This window comes from Cupressus sempervirens, chromosome 9 (assembly GCF_028749045.1).
Source record: "Cupressus sempervirens isolate cs-2001-9-10 chromosome 9, ASM2874904v1, whole genome shotgun sequence".
Classification (NCBI taxonomy): Eukaryota; Viridiplantae; Streptophyta; class Pinopsida; order Cupressales; family Cupressaceae; genus Cupressus; species Cupressus sempervirens.
This window is the reverse complement of record NC_143126.1, coordinates 1,256,602-1,271,364: the sequence shown is the minus strand read 5'-3', so window position 1 is coordinate 1,271,364 and position 14,763 is coordinate 1,256,602. Positions and strand designations below refer to the sequence as shown.

Genomic DNA, 14,763 nt, shown 5'->3' with positions numbered 1-14,763 from the left:
ATAAGTGTTTTAATACTAACACTAACAAAATTGTGGAAAGTGAAAATGTAAATTTTGATGAGAACATAGAAGTCCAAGCTAAAGTACCAAAGAAAATGGAAGAGTATAGAACCTTTGTGTATTCTTATGAAGGAATGACTTTTGATGAGGATGATGTTAATCAAATTGAAAATCAACAACAAGTATCAGTCTCAGCTGAGTCCCAACCAGTGAATGCCGAGTTGCATTCAGAAGTTGAGTTGCAGAATGAAGGAAATGGACAATTTGATTCTAAAGATAGTACACATTATGAAGAACAACTTGACAACAAAGTGCATAGTGATCCTGAATCTGAAAGATCAAACATGGAAACAAGGACAAAGCCAAGATTATCCAAATATGTAAAAAGACATCACCCTGCTGAACAGATAATTGGTGACAAAGATGCAAGACCAATGGCAAGGAACAAATTAAGACATGAATCATGTCTGATCAACAAATCTGAACCCAAGATAGCATACGGTGCATTACAAGATGATGACTAGTATAAAGCTATGGAAGAAGAAATTGATAAAATAAAGAAAAACAAAACCTGGAGTTTGGTTCCCAGGCCAACAGACAAGAATGTGATTGGCACCAAGTGAGTATTCAGAAACAAGCTAGATGAGAATGGTGAGATAACCAGAAACAAAGCTAGACTAGTATGCAAGGGTTATGCTCAAGAAGAAGGACTAGACTATAGGGAAACATTCGCCCCTGTTGCTAGAATGGAAAGAGTAAGAACTTTACTTGCATATGATGTCTACAAAGATTTTAAAATCTATCAGATGGATGTAAAATCTACTTTTTTAAATGGCATACTAGAAGAAGAAGTCTATATTGAACAACCAGAAGGATTTGTTGATGAAAACAATAGGGATATGGTTTGTAAACTACATAAAGCACTCTATGGTTTGAAACAAGCACATAGAGCATGGTATGAGAGACTTCACAAGTATCTAGTGCAAATAGGATTTGAAAGAACTGATGATAACAACAACATGTACATCAAAGCAGAAGAAGGTAAAGACATCATTGTATCTAAAATCTTTGTGGATGACATAGTGTTTGGTGGAAAGGAAGTACTTTACAAAGGCTTTGCTGACAAAATGAAACATGAATTTGAGATGTCTATGTTTGGAGAAGTCAAATTTTTTGTTGGATTGCAAGTACATCAACTCAAACATGGTATATTTGTTACACAATCAAAGTACATCAAACATATTCTTAAAACGTTTGGATTGGAGGAATCTAAACCAGTTAGCACACCAATGACAATAGGAAATAAACTGTCCAAAAATGATGAATCAGCTGAAGTCAATCAAACAATGTACATATCTATGATTGGAAAACTACAATATGTTGTACATAGTAGCCTAGACATAGCATTAGCAGTTGAAATAGTGGCTAGGTTCTTTGCTAATCTCAAACAAAATCATCTCATAGCAGTAAAAATAATAATGAGATATCTTAAAGGAACTGATAACTTTGGTCTATACTACAAAAAAAATGAAAAATTTGAGCTCAATGCATATACAGATGCAGATTGGGGGGGCAACATTGATGATAGAAAAAGCACAAGTGGAGGTGCATTATTTCTAGGCAAAAGGCTAGTTACCAAGACTAGCAAGAAACAAACATGCACATCCCAGTCCACTGTAGAGTCAGAATATGTGGCAGCTGCAGTCAATTGCACAAACATTGTATGGCTCACACATCTATTGAATGAAATGAAAGAAGAAGTAACAAAACCTGTGATATTGTATTGTGATAACACAAGTGCTATAAACATATCCAAAAATCCAGTGATGCATGCAAAAACCAAGCATATCGCAATCAAGTATCATTATGTTAGAGAATTGGTAGAAGACAAACAAGTGAAGTTGGAATACATTCACACCAAAGGAACAAATTGTAGATATCTTACCCAAACCATTGCCCAAGGATGCTTATGAATATCTTAGAGGCAAGATGGGGGTAATACCCCTAACTCAAGCAGTTTAAAGCAACAAGGATGCTGCCCTGCATCAATAGAAACAAATCATTGAAATATCAACAGATTGATGCATAGAATGACAGTAGGAGAAAAAACTCCAAATCAGTCACAAGCATGGTGACAAAGGGAGAAAACATCAAGAATGCAAAGCTTATATGATAAAGATGCTACATCTTTGGCATTTATGTCAAAGAGGGAGAAATGTGCAGAAACCTAATCAATACAAAGAAAGAGGGATATATATATATATATATATATATATATATGAAAGAGGGAGATATATGAGATCAACAAGTAAAGATGCAGCAGCCAAGAAAAGTAGCAGACAACGTATACAATCTTGGTGGTAACTAAGTTGATCAATTGATCAGTTTGGTTTGCCATCAATGCCAAAGAGGGAGATTTTTGGAAATGATTGAAAAGATCATAAGGAAAGTTGTTGGAATGATATATGGAAATGGTAAAGAATGTTCTCAATCATTGTTTTTTCATTGATGTTAAACTTTCTACTCACAGGAATGACAATTGCTTTAGTGATCCAAATACTCTCAATTACTTGATTATCAAGGAGGAGGCAATCAATAAAGATGTAACTAGTACACCTAGAGAAAGGTTCAAGTTATGATGTTGTAATGAAGTACAAGGATCAGCTAAGCCATTGATGAAAAAGTGTATTTGATGACATATTATAAGACACAAAGAATGGGCACACTGAAACATATCAAAGATGTAAGGTTTTAGCTAAGACATCTATTAAGCCTAACTAAAGATCATTAGAAACAAGGAGCCGAGCGAGCTAGTAATTGCCGAATAGATTCCTAGTTGATGTCAAGCAAGTTCAGATGCCGAGTGATATCAAGTGTCGAGTGACATCAAGTGCCAAGTAAACTTCAGATGCCAAGTAACATAGAGATGCTGAGCACTAGTAAAACCAATGGTGTCGAGTAACACAGAGATGCTGAGCACCAGTAAAACCAATAGTGTCGAGTAACACAGAGATGCTGAGCACCAGTAAATCAATAATGCCGAGTTGTTGGATTATTTTGAAAATCAAAGATTCACCAGATCTAAGCCGACAAGGTTGTTACTTAGAAGTTTGTGAATTAAATGAAAGATAAGAATGATGAGCTGGTGACATAGAACACCATGTAGAACATTTTTAAGAATACGACTAACAAAGTTTCTAGATGAAGAACAAGATATGAGGTAGATATATTGTATCCTACCTAATCCATTCAAAACCCTAAAATTGGAGAGGGAGAATTAAGCAGCAAAGGGAAATCAGATTTCTATTTAAGGAGTCATAAGTTAATGAAGAAAGAGAGAGAGGCAATCAAGCATGAAAGCATAAAATGTTGAAGGAGGTGCTAAGGAGGAAAGAGAGCATAGTTACTCTATTTCAATAAGAAGACCCCAGATATGGATGCATTGGTATGATGAGTAAGAAGACTCAAGGAGACGAAGCTTGAGAAGAAGTCAAGTAGTCAGAGCTAAAGTGATTGAAGCCAAGCATTAGGATTGAACTGAAAGTGTGATCTGAAATCTGCAAAGTATGTTGTAAGTTATATCAGATCAAAAGGTCATTATCATTACTTTCTAGCAATTGTATAGTTAGTTTAAATCCTATGGACTTAGGTTGGTTTGATAGCCATGAGATAAATCCTTTAATAGGGTGACATTCCAAGTGAATGTTCTAAAGTCCTTTAACCAGGCCCATTCCTAACAGTTTGGTGAAATCCTCTAACAAGGTCACATTTAACAGTGTGTTGTAAGCCTTTAACAGGGCATCGCTTTAGAAGAGTGAGAATCAAGTAGCATGTTACTGATGGTTTTTCCCAAATTGGGTTTCCACTTAAATCATTGTGTCATGTGTTGATCTTGTATGTTTTTATCTTTGCATGTTGATTTACTGTAACTTGCTAATATGGTTGATTTGAGTTTGGATGGATGCAAAGTGTATGGATTCATTAAAAGTAGTGAAAAAGTATTAATAGGGCATTGTGACCTTGGATAACTGATTCACCCCCCCCCCCCCCCCCCCCCCCCTGCCCCACCCCCCCCTCTCTTAGTTATTCTAAAGAATTCTAACAAATTTGACACAACTGAAAATAAGATGTTGGTTTGTACGTCAAGTCACTAGTAAGATCAAGTCACTTAGTTAGCACCAATTGTTTCAACAGTGGTTCAAAATGATATGATGTGATTGTTCTTGCAAAAAAGGCTTTGGGAATGCCTTGTAAATATCATAGATTCATGAGTTTATAAATTTATTCATTGGAATATATTATGAATCAAAACATTTCTAAGTTTTCTTACCATACTCTAGTCATTTGGCTTCTGCTGCTATATTAATATATGAGCAGTAGTTAGACTACAACAATATCTTTGGTTCCTTTAGCTAGACTTTAACAATATCTTTGGTTCCTTTAGCTAGACTTTAACAATATCTTTGGGTCCTTTTAATTTATAGTCTATTTTGAATTTGAACATTTAAATGAATATCTCAAAAAAGATTTAAAAATGGGATCAACCTTTTCAAAGAGAAATCAAAATCTTGAAACAATACCTGAAAGCCAAAAACATAATGAAAGAAAATTTGATGTAAAGGCTACTTCAACTACTGGTGTGAATTAGTGTTGAGAAAGAATCTAAATGATAGCTCATGAAATGCCTCAGAAGATGACAAGTCTTAATGAATGAATGATTTAGAAGAATAGCTTTCTCTAGACAATTTCAAACTGAGGTTGAGGATGAGAGTGTACAAAGGGATTGATCCCTAAGAGGTTGGGTCTTCTTAGTAGTGAAATTTTTCTTTATAAGGAACACGAGGTACATTTTTCTCAAGAATAATGACCTACCTGTGGGAATCAAAAGAGTTGAATAATGAACCCCTTAGTTGAAAAGTCTAGGCAGGATATTTTTAATCCATTGGTGCTAAGTAAGTGACTTGATCTTACTAGTGATAGAAGTTATGCCAAATAGATTTTAATTCATTAGCGGATGTAACTAGTGATAAAAGTTATGCTAGATAGATCTTACTGTAGTCCTATTTTGTGCACTAATAGATAGACCTTCAGTTGATAGAGCAATAGAGAACAGTACTAGTGAAGCTGATCCATTTCTTGTAGTAGTTCATGTGGTTAGTACTAGTTCATATGCACGGACATTGTTGTTGAACAAGAAAACTATGTTTCTGTTAAAAGAACGAAAGCTTCCAGGTGCTTTAAAATTGTTATTATTTAAAGTGTAAATTTAGTTTACTTTTACATTACTCATTTTGGACTAATAATCCCTTTATGATTTTGTAGGTAATAATGTCTCCTTTGATCATTTTTTTGATATGACATTGAGACTATTTGGACCCACCATACGTAAAAGGTACGTAGTTTTATATCATTGCTACATAATTTTTCTTTTCTTCCATTTATTGATCTAACAATCTAATTTTTTTTAAAAGGTGGAATTTACAAGCTATGGAATTAAAAAATCAGCTGATTACATCTTTTGAGGAGAAATTTGGAAAAAATATTTTTGACATTGGCCTACTTCTGAAAAGAGCATCAAAGCATTTAAAGACTATGAGGGATCAATATAGAAGGGGTCTTAAGGAGACCCAAAGTATGACCATCCTCCTATGATTCCAGTGATGGAGTGGAATGGAATAATAGAAGATGCAAAGGAGAAAAGGCTATGTGAAAATAGAGTAAATGAAGCAACACAAGGCAAAAAAAGGTATATCATGATAGTATTAAGTACATTGTAATCATGCACTAATTAGTGATATTTGTAAATATATAATCTAAGATATTTGAAATTGTTCATAGACTGTAGGACACATCCATAGCTACAAAAGCGAGACTACAAAAGGTTGGCTAACACAAACTTGGCTCTGGTGGCTATATGAATCTTCAGTCTTGACTTGTAAGTAGAAGCAATGAAATTTCATATTTTTTTTTTTATATAATGTTGCAAATAATTTTTTTTAATGAAACCATACATGGAAAACTGATGATATTAAGCAAAAAATACAGGGCACAAAATTCAAGGTGGAGCTCACAGATAAAAATAGAAAAATTTCCTTGAAGGAAGGCTATAAAGTCATGGCTGCATGCTTATGCGAAGAATCTGAAAGCCTTGCCCAAGAATCTAGTACACCAAATGATATCTCACAAGTAAATTGGTCAAATGAAAAGAAATGAAATGAAATAGTTGAGAAGATTCCTTTTTGGTGTTAGTTTTGAACATAAATTGATTTCATAACAATGTGCATAACATTTTACTGCAACCTTCACATCCTATCATAGAACTTGCTCATGACAAAGGCCATGATGTTCATTATAGTGGTGGAGATATTAATTTTCTATTGGAAATTAATTATGAAATTATGAATACAATTTAACATCTTCAATTGCAATTTGATGTGTATCCTTTTTTTGAATATTTTAGAGCATGTTTCAAGTATTTAACATGTTGACATGGTGGCAGATCAAAGTGTTAATGTACATGATGTGGCATTTTCAGGTAAGAAAAATGCATGTTATGTTGTACTAGTACTTAATTATAGACTTGTAATAGTTAAAAAAAGGAAAAAGAGTATGCCAATTTATCCCATTTACTTATTCTTGCAACAGAGCCCCTTTTAGTGCAGCAACCTCCTACTCCTCCAAAGAGAAGGAGCCATCATAATTTGACACCACATGTGCTAGAAGGGGAAGACAATGAGGAAGATATGGATGCTCCTATGAGCATTTTTCTTAAGAGAGCTAAGAAAAACAAAAAGAAGAAATGATGTTTTAAAAATTCTCTTTGATAAACCTTGTTGGATAATGAAAGAACTTTGTTTTAAGTAATTATCTATGAATGATGCATATTAATATTGATTTTTATTTTATGTTAATGAATATTGTTATGTGTTAATGAAGTCTTGATTAGTATTGTGTATTAATGAATTTTATATCATATTAATGAATGTTATGTGATTGTATTGATTGAATGTTATAGTTCATAAATGGATGAATGAAGTATGTAATTAGATGATAATGGGTAATTTAGATTGATGTTAGGGGGAGGGGGGTGAGGCCAGATGAGCTTCCACCTTCACATGGTTGGCCTTGTTAAGTAGAGAATATTATAGTATTCTTGAAACCAAGTGAAGCTCAAACTAACATACCAAAGAATTGCAAAACCCAAATCCATCTACCTCTTATCTTCTCATCCCAATAAGTCATCTTTTCTGCCACTTTTATTTGGAAGGGTCTAAGTTCATTTTTGTGTATACAGGTTGGAATGGAGCATTGGGCTCGCTCAATTCACCAAAAATTCTGGCATGGTGCTCTTTGGAATATCCATGAGGTATGAAATTAATGCTATTGTAGTTTGAGCTAAAGTGGATGAAAAAATGATCTTCAACCCTAAAATTCCACTGTAACAAAAAAAAAGGTTTACTTACTCTTTTCAAATCAAACATTCACTTGGTTTTGCAGTCTCATCACAAGTCTAGAGATGGACCTTTTGAAATGAATGATATATTTACCATCCTCAATTCCATCCCTACCAATGTCTTACTAACATATGGACTCTACTACAAAGGCCTTGTGCTAAGTCTTTTTTTTGGTGCTGTATGGACTGCCCCTTACCTTGTCTTCTATATTTTTATGAGTTCAATCTTGGAAAATGGTGCAATAATGATCTGGGCCACTGTATATTCCATCATCTGGATAAATGATGAACAAGACATTGTTGAAAATTTACTTAATTCTTATGTTTACGTCTTAAGGGGTTTAATGGGTCTGAAAACTTTTTCCAGGGCATAGGAATCACCATTGGTGGGGTTGCATATATACTAGTCCACAATGGCCTTATTGATAGATGTTTTCCTATTGGGCCACTTGTTGATATTCCATACCTTCAAAAAGTAGTAGTGACACATCAGGTTTGTGTTATAAACCCTCTTCTCATAGTCAATTTAGTTTTGTTCATGCCATTTTAAAATCTTCAGTTCATTCATAAGTTAGAATGTATATATTTGGGCAAAAAAGAAATATAACATATTTGTGTTGATGTCACTATAGATTCATCATGTAGATAATTTTAATGGTATACCATTTGGTATACTTGTGAGTTTGATTCAAGGCCCCCATAGAATAGGAAAAACTATTACATCTGTAGCTATTGTATATCATTTAGAAAAGCAAGCAAAACAACGTATCGTAAAGAGGAAGTATCACATAATATTGAGAAGTAAATGGAAAAATGGTCTACTAAATATTTTTCATGAAAATATTGGTTGATGGTAAGATCTAATGTTTTCTGAGACATTTTAATATTTTTGAAATATCATTTGGCATTCATTTTTTATGAATAAAATTAATAATAATAAAATAAATTTGACTAACTTCTTTCATATTCTATCCTTGGTGAAAATGAAAATGAACACGAACCTTTTGACATATATCATAAGATCCTTGTTCACTTTTTATAAAGCATTAAAATATCCTTTTTATAAACTTATGTTTATTTTAACAAATGATTCATTTTTTAACCATGGCATAAAAATTGAAAAATATAACTCAAACCTAAATTTGGTAAGGCAGAAAAATACTTTGTTCCCAACCATGGTCCATTATGCCTATATGGCTTTGTTGGGACTCTATATGTTTTCACTAAAGTTCATGTTAATTTTGAAACATATAATAGATTTTGTGGTATATAATTGATGAATAGTGTTAACAACATTTCCTGTGGTTATGGATGTAGTCTAATATCTCTTTTTGATATGAATCATTTTTGAAACATGTACCCCTATACATTGTTTCTTAAGGTTGAATAATACCTATGTTCTAACTATTGTAATAGGGGAACTATCAAGTGCTGATAAAAAGATGTATAAGGCACTTAAAAGAGCAATAGAGAGAGAGAGATAGCTCAAAGTGCTAATGTCATTTGCTCTACGTGTGTTGGTGCTAGTGATCCTTGACTATCAAACTTCAGGTTTCATTAGATACATTTGAGTGATAGCCTCTCCCATATCCTCAATATTTGTTCCACTTTGGTATCTATTCAATTATACATATTGATTATTTTGTATAGACTTTGAAACTCCAACTATTATTTGGTTATTGTCAGGTAAGTCTGGGCGAATTTTGCTATTTATTATGAGTATTTAGTTTTCTTGAACTATTACTGTAGGTGGCTTATTTGAATGTTTTTTTGCATTATATATTTTTTTGTTTTCTGATCAGTTGGAGAGCTTTCCTGCTATGGTAGCTAGAGTATGGTCTAATGATCCTAGTTTGTAGCTTGAAGCAACTACTCAATTATGAAAGCTACTATCAATTGGTAAATTTGTACAATTTATGTTACTAAGATGTTTCTTAATTATATTTTCATTTATCTCTTATATGAGATTGGTTATTTGAATAGAGCGTAGTCCTCCCATAGAGGAAGTTATTGAGGTTGGTGTTGTGCCACATTTTTTGGAGTTTCTAACAAGGCAAGACTTTCCTCAACTTTATGTAGAACCATATGGTTCCATTTTGAAGTGAGCTAGGCTGAATTCTATTTGTTAGAATGTCTTTTATGCCTCTTATATTTTTGCATAGTAACATGTGGACACATCCCCAAACTTTTCCTGCAATCTCCCTAAGACTAGGACCCACCCGGGATGGGGAGATGTTCCCATGCCCCCAACAGTGCCACCATTGGGCTGCTGTCTCACCCGAGATGAGAAAAAGTCCCCTGAGGAGATGGGGACAGTTGGTGTACCCTATCCAAAAACAAGATAAAGTTTGTTTAAAAAACTTAAACATGTTTTAATATTCTATTGAGTGTATTGTATATCATGTTGGGTTGCTTGTGTAATTATCTTTATGATGAGATATTCATAATTTAGATAGCTATGACTATTATATTTTAATATTCATATAATAGAAGTTAGAACTCTTTCATTTTCTCATTCATGTTTTTAAAATTTTCATATTCAATGTTTAATTTTCAATGACCCACTTTATGTTTGATGTTATGCAATGTTAATTACTCAAGCATTTAAATTTTTATAAATTAGTATTTTACATCTTTGTGTCTTATATTGATCTAAATCTTTTCATAATTATCATTTTAAGTAAAATATGTATAGTATATACTATATAAATCTCCCCTCTCCCCTCCCCTCCACTACCATCCCCAAACTGAGGCCCCTCTATCCACCCTGCCTTGGAAACCTGCCCGTCTCCCCGTCCCCTAGGGTGATGTAACTATGGATTTTCATGCATGCTTTTTATTTTTTTAAACAGGTAGAAAAGGAAATGGAGGAACTTCTTTGAGTTTTGTTGAGCTTCCTATTTTTTCTCCTATTTTACAAAACGTCAGAGTCTACTTTTCTTTGTTTGGGAAAAGGATTCTAAAATCACTGATTCAGTTGGTTTTGGTTTTGTTATTGTGCTTACAGTTTGAGGCAGCATGGGCTTTGACTAATATTGCTTCAGGCACATCTGATCATACCCGAGTAGTCATCGACCATGGAGCAGTACCAATTTTTGTACAACTCCTTAGCTCTCCAAGTGATGATGTTTAGGAGCAAGTTAATATTTTTGCAAATTGTTTCACTTCTCTATCGACTTAATCTATACTAGTATTTTTTTGCTGATATGTTGTTTTTATGTTGTATTGTTAGGCTGTTTGGGCATTGGGTAATGTGGCTGGTGACTCTCCCAAGGGCAGAGATCTAGTTCTTTCTCATGGCACTCTCATGCCACTTCTTGCTCAATTGAATGAACATGCTAAGCTTTCAATGTTGAGAAATGTGACATGGACTTTGTCTAATTTCTGCCAAGGCAAACCACAACTAGTATTTGAGCAAGTATGTCAATTTACCCACATTTTTTCTAAATAATTAAGTTCTATATTTGTTTGTGTCATGCACTTGCTGAATTATGTTTTCCCCCAGACAAAGCTAGCTCTACCTACACTTGAGCGACTTATTCACTCAAGTGATGAGGAAGTTCTGACAGATGCTTGCTGGGCTCTTTCTTATCTCTCTGATGGTACAAATGATAAAATTCAAGCCATGATTGAGGTTGGTGTCTGCTGTAGGCTTGTTGAGCTCCTGTTGTAAGTGTAAATTGTTAGCTGGTAATGATAGATAGGTGTTCTTGTTCTTATTTCTATTTGTAAGGCACCATAAATAATGGATTAATTTTTTTTGGCTCGATTTGTATTGTTGATACATGTTTATAATGTGCACTATATGTTTTGGATTTTTATAAAAAAATGCATGCTTGTTTATGTTTATAGTCATCCTTCTCCATCCGTCCTTATCCCAGCTCTTCGAACAATGGGTAATATTGTAACTGGTGATGATTTGCAGACTCACGTATATATGTTCATATCGTTATTTAAATTTTTTGTTAGATTTATGTAATAATAATTAGTTGTTATACAAATGTATGCTGGTGTAATTGGACTAATTTCATGTACTTCTATTATGTCTGTTTTGTGTAAATTCAGTACATAATCAACAACCAAGCACTTCCTTGCCTTTTAGCACTGTTAACCCATAATCATAAGAAGAGCATCAAGAAGGAAGCTTGCTGGACCATTTCAAACATAACTGCTAGCAACAAAGAACAAATTCAGGTCTTTCAATTTATTATCTAGAGTATAGAGGCATAAATGTAGAATGGTGAGAAACTAAGCTATTTGAAGGCCTGCTATATATTAACTAATATTTTCATTTTCAGGCTATGATTGATGCAAACATCATTCCTCCCTTAGTTCAGCTCCTTCAAACTCCCGAGTTTGATATTAAGAAGGAAGCAACATGGGCCATATCAAATGCTACTTCCGGTGGTACACACGAGCAGATTAAGTATGTATTTTTTTTTCTGACATCTCACAATAAAATTGTTAATCTGCATTGGTGTGGGAGATATTAACATTAATTAAATGGGTATAATAATGATAATGATGTACTAGAATCATTAATTGTATGTACAAGTTTTCATTCTCTTACATTTAACCTTCAATTCCTACTTCGGGTATTTTGCAGGTATCTGGTTAATCAAGGATGCATAAAGCCTTTATGTGACCTTTTAGTCTATCCAGATCCAAGGATTATAACTGTTTGTCTTGAAGGACTAGAGAACATATTGAAAGTTGGAGAAGTAGAGAAGGACCTTGGTAATATAGGAGGTGTGAATTTATATGCTCAGTATATTGATGATGCTGAAGGACTTGAGAAGATTGAGAACTTGCAAAGTCACAATAACAATGAGATTTATGAGAAGGCTGTAAAGATATTAGAAACATACTGGCTGGAAGATGAAGAAGATGATCAAGCATTACCTGCTGGAATCAAGATTGCTCAGCCAACTTTTAATTTTGGTGCTAATCAACTAATAGTGCCATCTGGTGAATTCAACTTTGGTTGATCAGGTGCTTTTTTTGTTTTCAGTTGATGTGTGTTATTGTGGAAGCCTCTTTGTTTGCATATTTTTAAATATTATCAGTTTCTTACTTTTAGGGATTTGAGCTACTGCAACACGGGGTGGGGGGCAATTCATTGTGTGTGAAGAATGGTTGTTTCCAATATCCTTTATGTATATGTTGGAGTCTGTCATTGCAAGAAAGATGCTTGGTTTTTGGATGGTTCTACTGACAGGCTATTTCTATTGGTATGTCAATCTGACAATGCTAACCAAATCATGCAGACATGAGCTCCTCAGAAATAATGAGTCAGTGGGTCAACATTTGTTGGTTTGGTAGTATAGTTCTCATGTTGTACTATGGTCTTTGTCCATAAGGTTGTGTCAAAGTTGCAATAATTAGAAAAATGGACTATCTGAGCCACCATTTGTTCTTTATAGCTCTATAGCAGAGCTTTATGTTGTTTGTCTCTTGTGCTATGTGCTCTTGGCATTTGGACACAGGTCTCAAGGTCATACTAACCCCGGTTATGCATGCATTGTATTCATTGCATCAAGAAAGTGAGTTGTCATGTAATATATGACACTTACAGGTCAGTCTTATGGCCACGCGGAACATGGCCAGTCACTAATGTTGGGTTTTAGGACAATCTTGAATCTCTAATTTGCACGCTCATTGTGCATTTTCATTCTCTGGGAATTTTTCTTGGAGTTTTTTTGGACCATATACTTTTTTAAGTTGTTCCATTTTTTCTACTAACCTTCATCTTCATCCTCTTCCTGATTGTGTCAATCTGTGCATTTACAGTTGTCTTCTTCGAGTCAGTTTAAATGGATTTCATACTTCTTTTGATCTAAAATCATGGTCTATTATGCATGTTTGTGTGATGTATATACAAGTTACTAAAGTTTTATGATGCCATTTATGTTTCTTTATAGGAATATGAATGCTTAGTAGAAGGGAACTAAACAATCTGAAGCAGAGCATGGTACAGTTTCAGAAACCAAAGAAGGTAAAAGATGTTTCCATTAATTAACTCACTCTAGTTTTGATGGTGATTAAAAGATAATTGTGAAACTTTTTCCTTAGATGTTGGGTCCAATGTTACTTATGTTTGTTTTACTTTCATTTTGGGCAGGGATTCCATTGCTTAAAATTTGTACGATAAATAGAAAAACTTCTCAATCTAGTAAAGATGTTTTCTTTTTCACTGTTTGATTATATTGAAAGTGCATATCAGTCTTCTGGAATTTGACTGTAAGAATTTTTAACATCCACGTTTCAGATCTCACATAGTGATTATTCATCAAGATGAAGGAGAGTGCAAGAGAATAGAAAAATGACTGTAGGAATTTTTAACATCAGAGTTTCATATCACACATGGTGATCCATCATCAGGATGAAGGAGAGTGCAAGAGAATAGAAAAAAATCATATTTTTCTATTCTCTTGCACTCTCCTTCATCATGATGGATCACCATGTGTGATCCAAAACTCTGATGTTAAAAATTCTTACAGAATCAAATTCTAAAAGACTGATATGCATTTTTAATGGATTGTGGAAACTTGATTACTTTACATTAAACGTATCTTTCATTGCTATGATGTTAGGTATATTTAGATTTGGGCCCTACTCATATATATGTGGTTTGATTGCGCAGTATGCTAATATGATAGTTCAACTCAGAAGCACAATTATCTATTATAATACACTAATCTTGCTTCCGATCTCCTTATCATGAACAACAGGTTTATAATGACCAAAGAATTTTCCCTGGGGGTGGGCCAACTAATGTTGCTGACAACTTCAATGCTGGGGTAGTGAATGATAAAAGGAATGCTCATGCAAGAGGTAACATTTTAAAGATAGCTATAGGTTGTTAGATAAGTGATTTCTAGTATTTGCTAAGGATCTAATCATTTATCCGTTCCTGTTAACTACATAAATTTGTAAATGTTTCAATCTTTATATCCAACTATGTGCATATGCTATGCAGGCAATTCATTCATGCCATTTGGACAATGACCCAATGGCAATCACAAATCTGGGGTGCACCCAGCTGGCTTTCCTTTTCCACGGGTTCTTGTTCCACCATACCTTGGAGCACCACTTGGTCAACCTTATGCAATTCCTTCATGAGGTGGTTTCCATGGAGCAATAGGTGTTCCTCAAGGGCCACAAATGGGTAATAGAGGATTTGGTGCAGGATGTGGAAGTGTTGGTGGTCCCATTGGGGGGCATTTATCACATCAAGGTTCATGTCAACCAATTGGAGTTATGGGATCTGGTTTCAACTTTTTTGGTCTTGAAAATCCAGCAAGCCAGAC

At 34.1% G+C, this 14,763-nt stretch overlaps 1 pseudogene; it reads left to right on the top strand.

Moving 5' to 3' along the window:
* Positions 1–8,199: 8,199 nt before the first annotated feature.
* Positions 8,200–12,441, top strand: LOC149537316 (importin subunit alpha-1-like; annotated as a pseudogene).
* Positions 12,442–14,763: the final 2,322 nt, after the last annotated feature.